We start from the raw sequence: 19,282 nt of genomic DNA, 5'->3' as shown, positions 1-19,282 counted from the left end.
AGGGATGGGAATGCAGAAGGGTGGGGTCTGCATGTGTGACCCAGCTGCCCTCTTCACCCATTCACAGAGAACACCTGGAGTGGGCTCACCACTGGCAGCCATCTTCATTGTACCATTGAAACGGACGGTGCATGTGAACTCCCCACCTCTTAAGCTATGCACAAGGTAAGTGAGCTTCAGCTAGGGACTCAGATTATGAGGGGCCTCTAAAGGTGAAAAATTACTAAATTTAAAGGCATTTCATATGCAGATAGGTCAATTGAAAGATATATGTTTTATTCAGGTGGTTCTTTTTAGTTGCATCCTTGCCTATGTATATGGAAGAAGAAGAAGAAGAGTTTGGATTTGATATCCCGCCTTTCACTCCCTTTAAGGAGTCACAAAGCGGCTAACAATCTCCTTTCCCTTCCTCCCCCACAACAAACACTCTGTGAGGTGAGTGGGGCTGAGAGACTTCACAGAAGTGTGACTGGCCCAAGGTCACCCAGCAGCTGCATGTGGAGGAGCGGAGACGCGAACCCGGTTCCCCAGATTACGAGACTACCGCTCTTAACCACTACACCACACTGGCTCTCAACAGTTTGTTATTTCTATTTTTATTGTCCGTTCCATTGGAATAGTACACATTTTTTAATTTTTAATTTAAAAATGCTACGGGGCCTCTTAATCAAGACGTTACTTAGGGCCTTGTCATGTCTTAATCTCGCCCTGCTCCTATTCCAGTAAAACCACGCAGCAATCCCCATATGAAATAGTGCATTGAAGCCCATGTACAGAAGCTTGTTACTAGGCAGGCCGTTCTATCTTTAATTTTCTTCTCGCCTTATTATAGCACTGTGTAGGAGTGGCCATTTCTTGCTTTTCATACCATTACTAGCTACTTATTAAGGAAATGTTCAGTAGGAATGGCTTCTGGAAGTACAGCTCAATATGCTTGATATTTGCACTTGCTTTTCCTATTCTAAACCTCTTCAGGCTCTTTTCTCCCTGTAATATTCCATGTGTTCACATGAAGGGTTGCTCTGGATCTGGGCCATGAAGTGGAAATCTTGCCTTGAAATCAATTACTTCCCCAGCCAAATTATGTCTACGCATTGTGTCATTTCATTAATACAGACCAGCTTTTTTATTTGCAATCTATATTTTTTTAAAAAATCTATTATGGAGCTTGGTGGTGGTCGGTGGATATTTATTTACAAACTTAGGCCTTAAAATGTATTGTTGATATAAATTTATTTTGGTTTTAATGCCTTGGTCACTTGCTTAATTTTATTTTGGATGCCAGTGTACAATTCCACTACCTTTCAATCTGCAAATATTTAGCAAAGTTTATACTTGTGGGTATTTTTTCTCCTTGGAACACGTTTGCTTAGATACAATCTGTGTGGCCATTTTGTATTCTGAATATTTTAAAACAAGAATGTGCCCAACCCTCTTCTTAACCTGCTTTCCTTTCTCATAAGAAAATATGTAGCTGTCTGTCTCTCTCTGTGTGTGGTTTTATTAGTAGGGCTGTCATTTTTAATCTCTTTCTTTCAGTCATTTCTCCTCCAACATGAAACATTTCAGTCTTACATACTTACAGAGGCTGTTCATAGTTAAACACTAGTAGCATTTTCAACATCTAAAACAGAAGAGTGCCATGTGAGTAGAACAAAAGAAATTAAAACACTAGATAGGCCACAGTTGTCTTATGCAGCAGTTAGAAATTTAATTATTTTATCTCATAGAATAATGTGCCCTTCAGAAATCATTTTGGACTAGATGTTTCAAACCAATGATCTGTAGTTAATTATCTTTAATAACTGTTGCACATTATGGTTAGATCTATGTTTTTGCTAAACCAATTAATAATATCTTCATTAGTATAAAGACAAGGTAGCTGGATTCTTTCATTTTTCACATTGAAAGAGTAGATATTTTAAACACTGTAATTTACTTTAGCCATACATTCCCGATGATATGACTAATTAATGAGACTTCAAAGACATATAACTTCCAAAAGCTACTTATTTTCAAGTCATTGTTGAACATTTAATGACATTATGTTGAGGCCTTCCCGAAACCCTAACTGCCTGAGTGTTGAATATGCTAAACCTTTTTAAATCGGCCAGCCAAATGAAGCTCTGAGTAATGCTTAATGGCAAATGGAACCAATATTTCTTCTTAAGAAACCTGTTGAATACAGAAGTAACTATGAAAAGTTGATCACATCTCTTTCGCTCATGAGTTATGACTGTCTGTTGGGCTAAGTCATTCATTTTTTATAGAGGGAATGCTAGTTAGGGGGGGAAGGAAGAACCTTCACTGCTTGTAATTCTGAAAGTCTGGAGTTTAGGTATGCTCAGGAATGTCAGTTGCTGTTACCAAGACTAAATTTGTAGGATTCTTATGCGCCTTTACTCAAGCATAAGTCCCACTAAGTTCAGTAGGACTTACTCCCAAGCAGGGCCACCAGCCAGCAAATGCAGGGTGTACTATTGCCCAGATCCCACGTCTCAAAGGGACCCAAGTACTGACCTGCTGCCCATTTGCCTTCCTGCCACCCTCCCTGCAGCAGTGGCCCTGCTAGGTGTGGATGCTAAGGTAGAGGTCTACGGTCCCACAGGGCCAGGCATCATCACCTTATTATCCTACTTTTTATATTTATTTTAATTACCTGCCTTTTTGCTCTTTTAACCCAAGCTCTTGGACTTGTGGTGCACTCTGAACACAGCTGGGCTGCCTGTCTTGAAAATGACCTCGAGGAGCAGCAATAACATGGCTCCCAAGGACATCCTTAGGGCGCCATTTTGAAAGTAGACAGGCAGCCTAGCTGCATCCCAAGCATCCCAATAAACAGGCGAGTGAATGACAGCCAGTCCTTCTGTCCTGCATTCTAAAGTTCCTTTTACACTGCGTTACTTATTGTGCTGTGGAATTGTGGCTTTTTCATCAATACACCAGAATGTTCTGCTAGATTTCACTCCCCTCGGACACTGAGGTCCAGCACCAAGGGCCTTATGGCGGTTCCCTCGCTGTGAGAAGCGAAGTTACAGGGAACCAGGCAGAGGGCCTTCTCGGTAGTGGCACCTGCCCTGTGGAACGCCCTCCCATCAGATGTCAAAGAAATAAACAACTATCGGACCTTTAGAAGACATCTGAAGGCAGCCCTGTTTAAGGAAGCTTTTAATACTGGATGAATCATTGTATTTTAATATTCTGCTGGAAGCCGCCCAGAGTAGCTGGGAAATAATAAATTATTATTATTATTATTATTATTATTATTATTATTATTATTATTATTATTAAGCAATGCACAGACATTAACCATTATGCCCCAACAGACAATGTGGCAATCAAACATGACTAAAGTTCAGCTCAGTCCTACAGATTTTCGGTGTAGTCCAACAGACGTTTCACAAGTGCTGAAGGAAAGCCTGCTGGTACCTTGTTGGTGACCCTGTGCTACATAACTGATCAATGTTGGGTGTAGATTTTTCAGATCTATTATTTGGCCTTCAGCCTCATCCTAATAATCTAAGCCTCCTTAGGACCAAGCAGCATTTTATGTACAACCGCCCAGGATCAGCCATACTTGCTACCCAACCCGTGGTGAATGGTGAATCGGTTTTCTTGTGTGTTGGTGCCACAACTGGACGACTGAAGATGAATTTATGCCCTCGCTGGTAACCATTGGAAAGATTCACTGCAGGCAAGCATTTTAGCTGCATTGGTGACTGCCTGTTATTAGCATTGCCTATATATGAAAACAAAAATAGAAATAAAGCACAACAGAAACTCTTGTGTATTTCTCTTGAAGCTTTCCTTTCTGTCTTTCCTTCAACTCAAGTACCATTTTTTTATATAAAAAAAATGAAAGGAAGGAAGAGCATAACATGTTTAGGACTCTGTGGGAGCTTGAAATCTATAGTGGGTTTCATGAAAATGACCAATCCAAGTTGTCGTGACTCAGCAGGAAGACCACTAGAAAAAAATCATTTTCTAATAGGAAACACATCCTGAAGACTTATCAGCTTGGATAAGATTGGGAAACTGTGACATTTTTCTCAAATGCCAGCACTTCAGAAAATTTGTATTTTATTGCTGTATATTGTGCCAAGGTATATTGAGGCTGTTTTTATGAAAGCTTGTGGAAGATTCAGAAATGCATAAGGGTCTAAAGATTATTAAATACATTTTTGCAGTATTGGGCTTGTAAAGAAAGAAAGAAAAACCAAAGCAGAATGAATCATTTTCTTGCTGTCTTTGTTATTTTCATTGTGATCTGATTCTGGGACAAAATAATTGTGCATTTATTTGTTTCTTTGGATTTTTAATCTGACATATCCCCAGAAGTTTAAAGTGGGGAACAACACTCAAAAGCAGAAAGTAACAAAAAATGTGTAGAACTGGCATCCTAGGTCAGTAAATAAATCCTTATTTATTTCTTCTGTGTACTAGAAAAGACCAAATGAACAAACCAAACAAATGATCTAGCCTTAACTAGAAACCAGCATAAATGAACAAATAAACACATTAAAATAAATTAAAAATAAATATATCCTAATCCAGAATATACAATAAATAGCACAGATGAACCTGACAGTATAGCACTATGGTGCAGTGTAACTACCAGGGGTGCCAACAGGATTTTCTGGGCTCTGTACACTGTGTTTGGATTGGGTCCTCTGCCCCCCTTGCAAAAGAGGACAAAATTTGTTTAAGATTATATAGGCAAGTGTCTTAGACAAGTGGAGTGGAATAAACCACTGGCCACCCCTGTAATAAAATCTCTGATGTGCCTAGCCTCCTTGAAAAGTTTTCATATTTTGCATTTGCCTTTTTGGGGTGTGTCTGTGATTTTTTAACATCCACCCATATGTATTGTGTAGTGGTATTTGCAGAAAATAACTTTTAGGGAGTACCTGATCTCGGAAGAATGCACCACAGGAAACGTGCATCCTCATTCCTAAGGAAAGGAAGACGGTAGAGATTCCAAGGACTACAAAATGAGAGAGAAGCAGGAAAGGTGTGCTAAAGGGAGGGGGAAATAGCAGCTCTTTAGGATCCCAGAGGTTCACTTCACCAAGCGGGCACAATACACTCGTCAATCATTGCTTCTACTTACCGCTCTGACTTCACTCATTGGCTAAAAAAAGTAGGAACAGTCAGGCTGGCTCATCTTGCTAAAATGGCCTAGAAGGGGATGTTCACATTTTGCTTCATAACTTTGTTTCTAGTGGGGTTAGAGAAAGGAAGGAAGGAAGGAAGATCTGTGGGCTTGTTACATTAGTACCCCCAGTAACCACCTTTCAGCAGCCCTGGTGGTGGCACGAGTTATGTGGCATACTCTCCCCTTAGCAATACGGCATACATTTATCACTTAATGTTTTTGGTGCATGCTAAAAGCTATTTCGTTCACCTAACCATTTTCAGAGATATTGGTCAAATATAAATTACTGGTCAATGTGAAGCCATAGGATTGTATTTAATATTGTTTTAGTATATCTCGTGTGCTTTCCTTTCCTTTCCTTTTCTTTTATACCACTTCAGGACTTTAACAAAATATTAAAGCAGTTCATAAGTAAATTAAATAAATAAATAATGTAAGAAAAGAGATATTTGAGTCCTGATATATTTCTAATATACATTCGCCTTACATATTGTGAGGTTCATCGATGTTATTTATTGTATATTGGTATTTGGGATTAATGTACATAACTAGAGTATTATTACATGATATTTTATATAGTTAACTTCTTTGTTCATTTGAATTAGTGAAAATAATTCAGCCTTGGGCTTTGCTGACCCTTTAGAGAAAGGAGGTTATGCACCAGCAGTCTTTAAGGTCTCCTGCACAGAGCATATTATTGCAGTTAGCTGTTGTACTGTTTTACAGAATGCTCATAATTTGCATAAATCCAGCAGCAGAAATTACATTATTCTGCTGTTGAATAAAAATATAGGTGTAGGGGAATTTCCAGGAAAATTATGTACTTTTATAAAAAGAAAACTAAGAAAGTGTTGTTTTAAGTGAGGCTTAATCATAGCTAACTATGGCTGATCAGGCTATTTGCCTATAAACAAAGATATTTCCCCCCATTATTCTGAAGCTTTAACAATGCAGGAAAGTAAGAGCAGAACATTGGTGTGGTTCACACATAATGCTAAGCCATGCTTTAATAAACTAGGCTTATTTCAACAATAGATTAGCAGTATGTGTGAACCCTGTCCAGAAGCTTAACTATGGTTTGTCTACTGCCAACAAGCCACCATCTGAAGTTATCAGGTGAAATCCCAATGTTCTAAGGCAATTGTTCTGTGATGCAAGGATTTCTGCTTGTGCAACAGATCATTCGCCCCTTCTCCCACCCCCATACCTTAAATTTGTTCTAGGGGTTCTCTCAACCCCCTGGAACAGATTTGGGGAGAGTACATGTCCCATGTGCAGCTGGGGGGGCAGAGGCAGGAAAGTCCTGTTGCACAAGCAGAAATCCTTTCACTGATGTGATGCATTAGTAGAATACCCCCCGAATTTTGTTTTCATTATGTCTTAGTATTATGTGTGAACCCAACACTGTAGCCTAGCCAAGACTGGTTTGCCCACATGCCATCCCAGGTAATACCTGGCTACAAAGGCGCAATGAGGCAAGAACAGCCAGAGGAAAAACTTAACTTTAGAGAAACAAGCTATGGTTTGCCATCTGGTGAACTCATGTTTTGTTAATCAAAGTATGGCTTAGTGTTATGTGCAAGCCAGGTCATTGAGAAAGCCACCAACACCCCCCTTCCTTCTCTTCCGCGTGATATTTATTTCAACAAGACTTGTGGCAGCAGTGCACTGTGAGCCATCTCGCTTCCTTCTCACTTTTTGGGCTGTCAGCCTTGGAAGCAGACCAGTGCACAACATCATGATATCACATCGTGCTAGATATTCCAAAGGAGGAGCAAAGAGATGGAGCAGCAGCAGCTTTGAAATGTCTAGCACTGCTGTGAATTAAGATGTGTGTGAGAGAGAAGTGCCCAAGGCTGCCTTTCCTAGTAACAAGCCCTGTATGCTGCACCACACTGATCTTAGAAAACATGTCTGTCAAGCTTTAGATTATATATGATGGCTGCATATATAACTGCATGTTTGCTGCTTAAGCAGCTTGCCCTCCTGATTTAGTGTGTGGTGGTGGTGGTGGGAGTCTTCTAATATATTAGAAACAAATGGGAAATACAAGACTGAATTTTATCTGAACCAGGGATGGGAAACTTGTGACCTTGCAGATTTTGTTGGACTCTAAGTCCCATCAGCCCCAGCCAGCACAGCCAATGGTCAGGGATGATGGGAGTTGTAGTCCAGCAACTTCTAGAAGGCCACAGATTCCCCATCCCTGATCTATCCTTTCCAACTTATTCAGATGAGCTGCTAGTAATCAATGCTTATTTGCTGAAATCTCCTCCCAACATCAAACATGGTCGTACAGTGCTGCAGATTGTACAGAAATATTTCCAGCAAATATCTGTTGCAATAAAAAGGAAAGCAAAGACCTGCATACCAAAAACAGAACAATGCCAGACATTCGCACAGAATGTAAGCTAGAATTTCTTCTCAGCATATATATTTTTTAAAAACAAAACAAAAATATATTACAATTTCATCTGTGTACTGGAATGCTCTGTATACAGGATTACACTGAGGAAGGGCCTGTTGTGTGGATGACAAACCCTTTTTACACATTTCTCCATGCCGTTAACATTGTGAGAATAAACAGAGAGACTTCCCCCTTTCATCTCCTGCACATTTTACAACCAGTTTAAAATAAGAATTCTAACCCAATTTGAGGGGGCGACAAAGGGAGTGAAAACAGCATCCTTTATGAGATATTAGTCATGTGGATAAATGAATGCTTGAAAATGGTAAAGTTAATAGATAAGGAATTTGTTTCCATTGTATATGTACAGTATAAACCTTACTGATATACCTCAGTTATTGTATGCAACCCTCTGGCTTCCTTGATCTTTCTTAACAAATGAGATGAAACTATCCCTACAACTGTCCTTGAAGACTTCAGCTTAACAAGAACCAGTAATAACAAGAAATTCACCTGAAAATGTGTCCTGAATTATACTTGTTCAATAATGAAAACAACATAGACTTTAATATTAATAAATAATAAACAAGTCTTGACTCCTGTTTTGGTAGTTGCTCTGGGGAGCCTGTTTCTTCACGCAAGACCTATTATTTTACCTCCCACTCCCTGTGTTTGCCTGTCTCCTACTAAGGCAAAATTATTCCACAAAAAGATTGTACACTTCATAGACAAACTGTACAGATATCCTCTAAAAGGTTGTGCGCAGCTGAAATTCAGAGCATAACTGCTAGCCCAGAAAGCTTTTTGCTAGGCCCAAGAACTGTCCACAAGGCGGCAGTAAAACCCCTTGCATAGCACACTTATCGTTAGCTGCGAGGCACTCGCTTTCTTAAACGTTAAGAAACTATTTACGTGCATCACATTAAGAAACTCTGCCTCGTCTTTTTCATGTTGCCTTATACATTGCGAGGTTAAGAAAAGAGGTCAACAGCCTTCAATAATTTCCTATATATAATACTTATAATGCATTCAGGAAGCCTTAAAGTTGTGATAATAGGAATTGCTTGTTTACGCTGACGAAAAATTGCACTGTTAACTATCTTCCTGTCTTTTGGGGACTTGTCATATATATATGAACGCAGTTGCTGGTTCATACCTCTCCATTCAATATTCGTAGCTTAAAATCTGATCTCTGTGTGTGGAAAAACTAGCAGGATGTGGCTTGCTTTACTTTCAGATTAAAGAGATTTTCTGTAGTTTGTTAAACACATTGTTTTGCTCTTGATTTGAAAGTAAAACCAAGCAAGTTTCCGAGGGTTGACATGATTTGTGATATCCGTACATGTGCTTATGTCCGCATATACTTGCGTGTTTATTATTCATGTCGAGAGAAAAAGGTGTATGAAATCTGCATTGATAGAGCATTTGTCTTTTTGAAACCCGTTTGAGAGTCTGCTAGAAATATACTGAAAAGGATCTACCCAGACCCTTATTGTGGTAGAGTTCAGAGAGGGAACCTCTTCCATTCTGGACAGTATTCCTCACAGGAAGAAATGGTTTACCGCTGAAGATGATTTCTGAAATTACTTATCCATTTGCCTACTGAAAATCAGTTTTCTCCTGCCTTGAGACTTGGTCATCTCATGCTGGGAGAATGTGAGAAGTGAGTGGAGACTATAAGGTATGGCTCAGAATGTGGCTACATGCCTTGCTATTAGGAATGGACAAATGGATCAGTTTCGGTTCTCCAAATTTCCCTGTCTTAAATTCAGCTCTATACGGTATATTTCTGCAACAATTCGTGAAAATTCATCAGGATTCCAGTGTGCATTTCCTGTACAAATAGTGTAGTGCACAAGTCCAGTTGTCACTCATGATCCTGGGACTGTTTTGTTGGTGTGGCTGTGGACATGGCAGAACGTATTACCACCTTGAGTGGAACTGCCCAATTGCACTGGGATTTGGGGACGAGCTGCAGGATTTGATTACTGAACTTTGGTATAAAGTCACCAGCTATATAGCTATATTATAAAAAAGAATAAATGAAATAAAGATACCTACCCCCCCCCAAAAAAAAACCCCACAAAGGTTTTGTGCTATATAGTGGAAATGTATTGCCTATACCAACGACAACAGACTGAAAAATACTGCCAGCTGCAAATATGGCCCTCATGATTTTGTATATCATTAGTGTGCTCCCATCTGTATGGACAAATTGGAGCACCACCAGGTTCTTCTGACCTTTACTCGTACGTTGCACTGAATCACTGGGGTGATGTGGAGAGAATAACATAATTCTTACCTTAAAACTGGCGACCCGTTGTACGGGGGCGGGGGAGGGTTTCTGGGGAAGTTTGTTGGTTGTAATTTTGTTCTATATATTTTTAAACGAATAAAAAAATGAATTAAAAGAAATTCCCCTGGAAACTTTTTTTTAAAAAAAGTTGACAGGGACAGCCTATAAAGTCATGAAAACGTATTTAAGAGAATGGAAGGAACATAACAAACAGTTTCCAAGCCTCCACTTATTTGTTTTTCATGGATATTATTAATAGCTCAAGGCATGATTAGGTGGCTGGGTGGGGTCCCCATACTGCAAGATTTCCAGCTCTGGTGTGGAGCTGTGGGCTCTGGATGACTCCCAATTTTAAGGCCAGGATGGAATTTTTTCGTTTACCGGGGAATACAGAAGACTTGATTCTGCACATATAAGGAAACCAGTTTGCCTTCTGAAAATATCGCAGGTCCAGGTCAAGGGATCCTTGTACTGGAACAGAGACCCTGTGGGCCATTTAATCCAGGCCCCCTTCTCTTATTCAGAATATCCTATACACTTTTCAGAGTTTGTTCAACTTTCCTTTACTGCAGAGAAATCATAAGCATAGGAAACCAGTGGAATTTACCCTGGCTTAAGTTATTTTTATTTTTATTTATTGAGTTTATATACCGCTCTATACCCAGGGGTCTCAGGTTCATCCAGAGTACGTCACCCCTATTCCAAGCTCTGTTCAGGAGTAGGGTTACTGTCAGCAGAGCTGCCCGAGTCTGGCAGAAAGGAAGCATGTCTTTAAAACAGAGTTGAATTGCAACCCAAGTTCCATTGTATTGACAGGTCATGTGACTGAGCTGAAAGGTTTGCCCGCCCCTGGAATGCCCCCTTTGGAAGCTTAATGCCAGCATAAATTCCTCTGGCTGAAATTCCACTAGCTGAGACAACATAGCCCTAGCTATGCTAGATTGTAGGACTGTAGGATTGTAGATTGTAGGTTGGTGTATCCCAGACTGAGCCAGGATGAGTGAATTACACTAGTGGAGCCCAATATTCCCCTATTCCAAACTTACTCCTCCCAGCCGATCTTGGGTTTGGCTTGCAGTATAATTCTCTGATAAAGGCAGCTTCTTAACTTCCCCAACTAGCATGTTTCATTCATATATATTCCAGTTAGGAAGTCACTCCTGTTATGTATATATGTGCATGTATGTAGGCATCTATAAAACGTATTAGTCATGTTCTCTGCTTACAAAGCACTTGAAGCAGTATTCGAGTTAAAAGGAATCAAACCACAACATCATTATCAAATAAACATCGGTTAAAAAGAGATCAGCAGCCGCATTAAAAGCAGAATCAACCAAAGCTAGAGTCAAAACCAAAGATATTATTAAGCCAATTTACAAACAGAATTTAAATAGCAATTACACAATCTCAAGCAGCAGCAATAAATCACAAAAACTCGGCAGCCAGAAAACGCTTTCCCTAAATAGTAAGAATAAAAGTTGTCATTTGGTAGAGAAATGAAAACAAAGGGGAGGATGTATATATGTATACAGTATAACCCAGGGCATGAATGGGGAACCTCAGGCGCAGGGACAAATGTTCCCCCCTCCGCAGGCCTCTCTCTGTCTGGCCCTGAAAGCTTTTCCCAGTCTATGCTCTCAATGGCCCTGTTTGCACGTTGGGTGGTTTTTCTCTGAATGTAACATGCATTTGGACTCTGATCATGCACCTTGCTTGTATGCATGGAGAATAGGATGAGCCATGTGACAGAGTGTAGAAACTAGCCTACTGCACAAAGACAAAGTGTGCATTCACGGCTCCACCCACTTTTGCCTCTGGCCCCGCCCTCCACTGGAAGGTGGCCCTTGGAGAGTTGTACAGAATCCTAGAATCATAGAAATGTAGAGTTGGAAGGGACCCTGAGGGTCATCTAGTCCAACCCTCTGCAATGTAGACATATGCCGCTGTCCCCCTACTGGGATTGAACCTGCAACCTTGGCATTATCAGCACCACACTCTAACCAACTGAGCTATCCAGGGAGCACGGTTCTTGGACTGAAAAACGGGTGGGTGCCTCTATGAAGACGGCCTCCTTTCTGGGTTACAAATGGACTAAATTATTTCCCTGTAGCTTGAACCCATTGCTTCACATTCTGCCCTACCTAACTGAATCGCACTGGCAGTTGTTCTCTTTTTTCATCTTGTGTTCTTTGGGGGGGGGGGGCGATGGAAGGGAGAAAGAAAATTGCAGAAGTTGCCAGTATCTTTGCCCCTTTAACTTTCCCATCAACCTAACGTGATATGTGCCCTCCATTCTTTTTCATTCCTGTAGGCTTCTTTCGTATCCTTTCTACATTGCCATCATTGTTCTCGAATTGTGGTGTACATAGCTGAACACAAGTCTCCAGATGAGTAGATCACCAGCAGCGCTATTGCTTCTTGGAACATAGTCATGTCAATAAAACTCCCGTACCACTGGATTTTTGTGTTGCAGAATACGCCATTGATTCAGATTGGCTGGCATCCATCTGTCTTGGGAGACAATGGAGGAGTGTGCCTTGGGGGGTAAAGTCAAACCGTTGGAGAGTTACAGCGCCTGCTGTGGCTGTAGAGACTGATATGGGAAAGACTTTTTTTTGCAGCTGGGGCAGATGAAGGCATCCATTTTCTCTGTTACAAATGCAGCATGGCATCTATTCTTTCCTCTTCTGGTCACTGCTGTGGATACACAACTTGGCTCGTTGTCTCTAGGCCCTGCAGTCTTCTGCAAGGGATTCTCACAGCCCTCATGTTGCCAGCCTTGATTCTTCAGGGTTAACCAGCAACATGATTCTCACTGAATGGCTACCTTCCCATGTCTTTTTCTTAATTTACATTTTTAAATTTACTAAACTCATTAGTCACTTGTCAGCCAAAGCGTCTCTCAGTATATGCATACAGGAAAGAGGGGAGGAATCATGCAACGCACTAATGCGCCATATAATACATAATACATTAGGAGAAACAAAACCCAATAAAAGCCCACCAGCCCGCCCATAACAATAATAAAAAAATAGCAGTATATGAACATTTTTTTAAGAAAACAACAACCATGCAGACATTTCCACTCACTAACTCACAGATAAGTATAAAAATTCCACACTGACACAGCCCCCAAAAACATTCACATCAACCCAACAATTTAAAAAAAACCTCTCCATCCCATCAATAATTCCTGACAGGAAGGTTGATAGGGAGGTCCCTCAGGGGAAGCCTGGCACCTCTCCTCTCCCTTCAGGAGCAGCAGCAGCAAAAGGAAGATGGTAGAAGTTTTACCTGCTCTGCAGTTGTCCTGGCTGCTTCTCCTCTCCTGCCACTGGAGGCAGGGCTGTGTTTTGATATGGCCCCCGACTAAGCCAATATTATTTGTATCCTAGTATTCTTCATGGTTTAGCCAGTCCATCAGTGGCAACAATAACCTTCTAGGGTGTTTGTTGCAAATTATTTCCTCATTGGAATAATGGCTAGGTTCTCAAAGGTGTGACAGCATTCTGTTTCCCCTTCACAAGCAGCTGCCTGCATAGGATGGGGTCTGCGTCGGGCTTAGCAGAGACCTTCCTCTGCTAAGATCTGGAGATCATTGCTGTCTCCAGATCAGTGGCATAGTGTGGGGGGTGCAGGGGGGGCCGGCCGCACCGGGTTAGGGTTAGGGGGCGCAAATCCACGGGTTAGGGGGCTTGCCCCGGGTGCTGACAACCCACGCTACGCCACTGCTCCAGATCATCATCAAACACTGCAGCATCCTGACCAGGATTGTCAACGGAAGGTCCATGTGTATCTCCAATATGTACATCCATCTGTTTCTCTCTTTCGATACATAGGGACCACAGAATAGGTTTGGAGCAAACCTTCAGGAAGTAGCAACGGGGCACTCTTATTGCATGGCAATGATATTTTTTAAAAAAACCTCGACATGCTAGCATTTTAAGTTCAAAGTTCACGTTAAAGGGAGTTTCTTTTTCTTTTTCTAAGTGAGATGCAATGCGGGGGGGAGGGGGGGTTGTTCTCCCAAGAGACTCAATAAACTTGACAGATTCTGTTTAAAGAGCAGATTCCATCTTCCAGTAGCCAGCTTGCCAGAAACATTCCTCAACAAGCAACTCCACCGCAGACTAACAAATGGTGCCTATTTTTATTTATGAAATAAACAAGATCTTCAGCACTTTGTCTCATTATGCCAAGGCAATGTTTCTTAAACTTGTATGAAATGGTTTCTCCCCTTCTAAGCTTCTAAGATCTGTGCACTCAGTGACACTGATGGGGCTGGACTATGGGGCGCAGGTCTGGGGCCTGCAGCTGTAGGGGGGCCTATTTTATTTTTTCAAACGTTTATAGAGGGTGCATTGGAGCCAGCATGCTGGCAGCTGCTATTAAAAGTTTTTTTTTGGGGGGGGGGGATATTAATTCCTTTAATGTCACCTGGTAAGCTGGGAGAAAGGAGCAAGCATTGCTGAAAGACAGGCAATGTAGTACATGGAAGCACAACGTCGAACATGCATCTGGTGTCCTTGATTCTTCTGAGTGACAGGTTTGGTTTTAATACTGTTACCTGCATTCCTTTTTATTTCATTTCATTAAGGCATTCGGGGGTTTTCAAAATGAAATAAAAAGAGAGAGCGATCTGGCAAACATAACCTCCGTTTAGTAGCTTTTTCAAGTATAACAAATTTGTGGGCAAAGTATGAGTTCATCAAGGAAGGCAGTGTGGTAAAAATAGATTAATGCGCTGCTGCTTCTTTTCCAGAGGTTAACGTCTGGGTTTTCTAAGACTGCGTAGGAAAGAAACTCCTGTAGACAGAGCATCGTGTTGGCATCAAAGCACTCAGCGTGCAATTTATTCTGGACAATGAGCAGTGCAAAGGGATTTCCCATATATATACATTACGTTGGTGAGAGGCTTTCTGTGGCCACATTCTCATCTGCTGGAAATTGGTGCAACTGGCAGTAACTGACAGCAGGGGAAGCCTTTCTTTGCATGGTGCAAATTTGTTCCAACTTCTGAGGTGTTTCACTTTAAAGGTGTGTCTATCGGTTGTAACTGACAAATAGATGCTGTTGCACATCACCCCAATCTCTGAGCACTGTGAGATTCCAGGGGTTCTAGGAGCTTATCCTGGGTTCGTGTTTCCTTCAGAATGAGGCACAACGGAGACTGTGGTGTCTTTATAATATATGGTTTATTTACACATACTGTATAACCAACCTGAGCCTACAATGGAGGGGTTCACAGCATTAACTTCCCAAGAGTTCCCCCATACCTGCAGCCTTAGATCCAAACATAAATCAAGCATTACTGTACCTCTCTCTGGCATCTGCAGCTTTTCTTCTAACTTCTAGCACACATCACTCAGCCCTCTACTCTGGCCTTTTGTCTTTCTAACAACCTGTAAGCTGAGGGAAGGGGCCGCATCCATTTTTCATCTGGCACAGATCCACTTCCTTTGTTCCCTTAATGGCCCATTACCTAGGTTATCACATGACCAGGAAGTTGGTTTGGCTAATCCAAGAATTATAAGGCGGGGGCAGGCATTCAGCCTTACCTGCCCCCTTCCAAACAAAAAACCCCACACCTCATAGCAATATAATCTTTCCATTATTTCCACTAACCTCCCTTTGTCTACAACCACCTAGGATGAGAGACATGGGCAAAGGGAAGAGGTAAAAAACAGAAACAAACAAGGATGAAGTTGGGTGAGTGAGTCTTTATTACATTCATTAGCCTCAAGCTGTTTGGAATGCTTATATTTAATTTAGGTTTAGCTACTTCAAAGTTCATGTCATTCTAGTTAATAACTTTACTATAACTTATTATTTTCAGATGTTGGCAGGTAGACAGATGGTGAGTCACCTGGAATATGTGGATAAAATCAGTAAGGCTTGCTTGCACAGTTGTTTTGGGTGTTGGGTGTTGGGTGTTTTTTGGTGTGTTTGTTCTTTCATTGTTTATACTTTGCTGTCCTCTGTGTTATATAAACAGAACTTCAAGTTTCAACAACCCCTCTTCTCACTCAAAATACCATTTTAAAATGGAATGACCACGGGACAACCGTTTCTCAAGCAACAGTTAATGTTTGCAGCCACAGTTTGCCGTTTCAAAGTTTCCTTTTATGCTCACACACACTCATCTTCTACCACCAAGTCACAGATTTTGAAGTCAAATCTCCTTATTTCTGTCTGTGTTTAATCATCCTCGTCATTTCCCATTTATTTCAAATAACAGTACCATACTCTCCAACATTTCCCCGATGAAAATAGGAACATCCCATTCCATAATGATCATTTTACTACTACTACTAATAATAATAATAATATTTATACCCCACACATCTTACTGGGTTGCCCCAGCCACTCTGGGCAGCTTCCAACTTAAAACATAATTAAAAACATGATAATACAGATCCATAGATGGAATGCTAAATTGTTGTATCGAAACCTTCCTTTCATATGAACTTCCAAAACAGCATTAAAGAGATGATTTGTCTACTGCTCAGGATAACTTATAGTTTATGGGCTTCAAATGAACTCTGCTGTGCTTTCACAGGGCCCTTCCCTTCCCTTTTGCTGTATGGAAGGGACTGAAGACTACTTCTAACCTGACAGGTGCTTCTTCCATCCAGGAAATGAGCAGCATCCCTTCATATTTAGGGGGAGAGCCATAGCTCAGTGGAAGAGTGCACAGTCTGCGTTCTAGCTTCAGTCCCAGGCACCTTCAGATCTTCCCGGCTTAAAACTCTAGAGAGCTGCTGCCAGTCAGTGTTGACAATAATGAACTAGAAGGACCAGTGGTGTGCCTGAGGATAAGGTAGCTTCCTGTGTTCCACGTTCTGCTGTGAGAGGCACCTATCAAATGAGAAACAGCGAGGGCCTTACGTGATGCTTTTTTGGCCAGGCCAACACTGCTCCGGAGTTGATGTCTCTCAAGCAGCAGTGCAAGCTGCTCTGAAAGCAGTGCACAAGTTGCTACATTTGCCCTAGCAGCTGGGTAACCGTTCAGTTGGCCTTGTCAGAAGCAGGGCGCAGGGAGTCCTTCCCAAAGTGTAGCTTTGTGCTAGATGCAGGGACCTAGGTGGCTGCCCAGTAAGCTAAGGTTACCAGATTTATTTCAATGAATCCAGGGACGAACGGACGGACGGACGGACGGACTGACTGACTGACTGACTGACTGAATAAATAAATAAATAAATAAATAAATAAATAAATGTTTTTTTGAAAGAGGAAAAAAGTTATTAAAGAAGAAGAAGTAATATCTTCTCTTCTGTGGTCCCTCTGTTGCGCGGCCATCCTCTGAGTCCCAGCCTTTCTTGGAGCGCCAGCTGTGCTCCCCCCTCCCTCCCTCTCCTTCCTTGCACTGAGATTCCCTACAGGCTTACTCAGGAGTAAGCATTAGCAGAACCCCCCTCCTCCTGCTGCTGCCCTGCCCGCCTGTCTGGGTGTCTCCTGCGCAGACATCGTCCAGTGGCCACCTATCCAGGCCATGGTGCACCCAGTCAGTGGGTGTGGGGCAGAGCCAGCGGCAAGCGAGCGGGAGGAGGAGCGCTTGGGCCAGATCAGCTCGTCTCCTGCTTGCCTCTCATCTATGATGGCCAATGACAAGCTGGCCAACAAGCTAAGCCGCTGCTTGCAATTTGAGGAGCACAATGGTGAAGCTGAGTAGCAGCCACAGCCGGCCAAGCACCACCCGGAGGCCGAGCCGACTGCCTTGGGCAGCGGTGCCGACGGCGAGCTGAGTGGCAAGTTGCAGCAGCACACTGAGCTCAATGACCCCGTGCAGCTCTCGCCCGGCGCTGGCGCCCAGCACCGTGTCTTCACCCCCTACTTCAAGTCCCAATATGATGTGTCTTGTGCACAACATATCATATGGGGACTTCCAGTGAGGCAAAATGTCAGGCGCTATGGCAGCGGGCAGCTCCTGAAGCCAGCCAGAGCCAACTGCACTACCAGGCTGGCTCCCGGTTGTTGAGACTGCCGCTGCCGCTGCTGTCGCTGCTGCCACGTTTCCCGGGGACATTAGATGAAATCCGGGGACATTCCGGGGATGGAATTTGTCTGGGAACAAATTTGCAAATCCGGGGACTGTCCCTGGGAAATGGGGATGTCTGGTAATCCTACAGTAAGCAGAAGAGGCTGCTATGGGCTGAATGAATTCTCGGCGTGGGCCTCGGAATCTGTCCCTGCTGTCATGGTTAGGCTTGGAATGGGATGCACAACACCAGTGCATGCACAACTCATGAGCTGGATGCATGTGTGTGAGCATCTGTCAGGGAACTGACATCGGAGCGAGAGGCGAAGGGGAGGCTCCCAGATGATGCTGGCGAAGGACCCAGCAGCAGGGGGAGAAACAGCTCAGTAGAGGGGGAAGCCAATCAGCGCAACACCAGGGATAAAGGGGGGCAGACGGGGGAATTGGAGAGAGGGTTCCAGGACTCTTCACTGGACATCAGTGAGGATAGCCCAGGTCCTCCGCTACCCACGCCTTCCCTGCGCAGAAGACTCCCGCGCAGTGAGAGGAGGAGGAGACTGGGTGTCAAACAACTTTTATGTTGGAAGAGGTTCAAGAAATGCCCACTGACGGATTCTGCCAGTGACTGAGGCAGCCACGATGAGAAGGGGCTGTGCAGTCAGAAAGATTTAACAAGGCAAATTAACCGAGAAAGGCACCAGTTTACGCACGAGTAACTCATACCTATTACAGCATTCTTCCATGGATGTTTGCCCTACCTGGGTTGAAGCGTAAATCTGTATCAGGGATGGGGAACCTGTAGCCCTCCAGGTGTTACTGGACTCAATTCCAAACAGCTCTAGCCAGCCTGGCCAGTGGACAGGCATGGGAGTTGGAGCCCAACCACATGTGGAGGAACACAGGTTCCCCATTCCCCCTTTATCAACTGAACCCCGAAGAAGAGAAGCCTAGCCCACGGCAGCAGAAAGAAAGGAAAAGGAAAGTATACCCCATTATATACTTAACAGAATATAGACTGTAAAAGACTGGAATTATTCTCGCACATTTCTACATTTCAATTTCCAATAGGCAGCATTCTCTATAATCACATGCACTCTAATCTTTTACCACCTAGTCGCAGATTTTGAAGTCAAATTTCCTTCTTTTTGTCTGTATTTAAAAATAATAATAATCATTTTCCATCTATTACAAATAACAATACAGATCCACAGACGGAACGCTGAAGTTGTAATTCAATCTCTGGGTTTGACTGCCATTCACTGATACCTCGAGCTGTGCGCTTATTATTTGTGACATCAGCAGAAGCTCTCGATTGAATTGCAGCCTTATATTTAATTAGGGACTATGTATTATTTTGTATGCAATATCCAGAATTAAAAATAGCCCCTTTCCCCAGTATAATGGGCAAAAGCAGCAGTGTTTGAATATATATTCTAATTGATATTT

This window comes from Podarcis liolepis (genome assembly GCF_965112155.1).
Source record: "Podarcis liolepis genome assembly, chromosome: 2".
Taxonomy (NCBI): domain Eukaryota; kingdom Metazoa; phylum Chordata; class Lepidosauria; order Squamata; family Lacertidae; genus Podarcis; species Podarcis liolepis.
This window is presented reverse-complemented; position numbering follows the sequence as displayed.